This window comes from Lactuca saligna, unplaced genomic scaffold, assembly GCF_052625555.1.
Source record: "Lactuca saligna cultivar CGN05327 unplaced genomic scaffold, ASM5262555v1 scaffold_124, whole genome shotgun sequence".
NCBI classification, from domain to species: domain Eukaryota; kingdom Viridiplantae; phylum Streptophyta; class Magnoliopsida; order Asterales; family Asteraceae; genus Lactuca; species Lactuca saligna.
In genome coordinates this window covers 85,001-87,500 of record NW_027629789.1, presented here as the reverse complement: position 1 = coordinate 87,500, position 2,500 = coordinate 85,001, and positions in this window count along the sequence as shown.

The following is a 2,500-nucleotide window of genomic DNA, read 5'->3' as shown; positions in this document are numbered from 1 at the left end:
CCTTGCCACACACAAACCCATGAACGAACGACCAAGGGAACAACGCCTCTTCCCACACACAGACCCATGAACGACCAAGGGAACAAGGGTATGAACGACCAAGGAACAATGCGTATTGCCACACACATTCCCATGAACGACCAAGGGAACAAGGCTACCTCCCAAACAAACACACATGAACGACCAAGGGAACAAGGCTTCTTCCCACACACAACCCCATGAACGACCAAGGGAACAAGGCACCTTGCCACACACATGCCCATGAACGACCAAGTGAACAATGGATGTGAGGCTGGCAAGGCTAGGTCATGTCAAGCCAAGCAGTCAGGCCACACAAGGGAACAAGGCACCATGCCACACACAAACCCATCCACTAACGACCAAGGGAACAATGCATATGGGGCTGGCAAGGCAAGCAGGCTACCCAAGTGAACAACGCCTCTTCCCACACACAGACCCATGAACGACCAAGGGAACAAGGGTATGAACGACCAAGGAACAATGCGTATTGCCACACACATTCCCATGAACGACCAAGGGAACAAGGCTACCTCCCAAACAAACACACATGAACGACCAAGTGAAGAAGGCTTCTTCCCACACACAACCCCATGAACGACCAAGGGAACAAGTTTACTTCGTACACGAACACCCATGAACGACCAATGGAACAAGGCATCTTGCCACACACATGCCCATGAGCAACCCAATCCCATCCTCATCGGTCTAAGGAACAAGGGGCCTTGACAAACCATGAGCAGATTTCTAAGCAAGTCAAACGATGAAGGGAGCAAAGTGTAGTTCCTACTTAGTACATAGTAAATTGAATATATGAGTTCCAATCCGATCAACTCGTGTTCTTTCGAGTTCATCTAAGCCACCTATGAATACCTAAAAGCCTTATCTGCCTGCCTATCACCAGGCGACAGGGACAAAAACCCAAATATGATATATTTTCATTTCAAGTCCATTCGTCTATGTTAACAATGACCCACACAATGTTTCAATGGCATTCCTACTTGATTTGAGCGACATTCCAACAAGTAGGGAACCAACGCTTCAAGGCGTGACCAAGGATAGGACACAAACATTTACGCCTCAAACATGACATTTTGTTTTTTTTTTTCATTTCAAAGCTTTTCATTTATAATAAAAAGCATCCCTACAAAATTTTGTGTCAATCCGAATTAATTCGAGCGAGTTATGGACGATTTCGCACAATTATGCATCCCTGGGCAAATCAATATCTGTTCCTGTCACCAAGCTCTTTGTGCAATATGTATATATAGGGGAACCATGGGACTGCTGCCCATTGGCGCCCCAAGGATGTCCAGCGCCCAAGGCTCTCGAGGCTGGCACGCTCGAGGCATGGCCAAGACGCCCGCTCTTGACGAAAATGGGGCCAAAACGCCCCCCATTGGCGCCCCACTCCCGTGTCCCCTCGCCCCCAAGTCGTGTGTGTCCAAAAATTATGCATCATCAGGGAAATCAATGTCTGTTCCTGTCACCAAGCTCTTTGTGCAATATGTATATATAGGGGGTACCATGGGGTCTCATTCTCATAGGTGCCCGGCATGGTTGATGGGCAAATAAGAATCGTGAGGCTGTATCGAGCACACACGAGGCAAGCCAAGCCAAGCCCCACGACCCATGAAAGAGGCCATCCCCCCCAACACGTTGCCTTGATTTCTCGAACGGTGACCTGAAAAATAGCCCCATCTCCTTGAGTCTCCTCGACGTTGTGCCCATACACTAGCCCGTTGCCTTGATTTTCCTCGACATAGGGCGCAGAAACTAGCGCCGTTGGCTTCACCTGTGCCTCGACGCCGTGCGCATACTAAGAAATATACATCCTCAGGGAAAGCAATGGGTGTTGCTGTCACCAAGCTCCTTGTGCAATATGTATATATAGGGGGGGAGCAGTGGGTGAGCATGGCAAGGGATGAAGGTGCCAGACTGCCTTTGAGCGCGAGCTTGGGTGACTGTTGCTTGATTCCTAGTCGGTGGCATAATACCCCTCCGAGTGGGGGCCTTGGCGTGGTGTGGGGATGCCTCGTTAGGTCTCTGCGACACCGATCCAGGGTTGTGGTCTAGCTTTGGAAGTTTGGGATGGTGCTGTTTGTGTGGCAATTCGATGATGATGTGCTTGCTGATCTATGTTTGACGTGCTACTGGTGCTAGCCAGCATTTGATTTGTGCTGATGATTGGGAAACGATAGGCGTTAAAGTGGCATGTGTTGCTTTTTGTGATACTACTATGGTACGCTAGTCTATCCTTGTTAGACGTGCGGTTGGTGCCTAAGCGTAGCTAGCATTGGTTTAGCACTGATGACGCTGAGGAAGCAAGCATTATCAGGAAGCATTGTCAGACATTCAGTATCATCATGGCGTGTTGAAATTATCTTGGAAGCATAAAAGATGCCGGCCATACCTGGCTAGCGTTTTTGTGTGGGCGGGGTAGCTTCGTACACTGCATCAACATAAGACTTGTCTTCTCTGA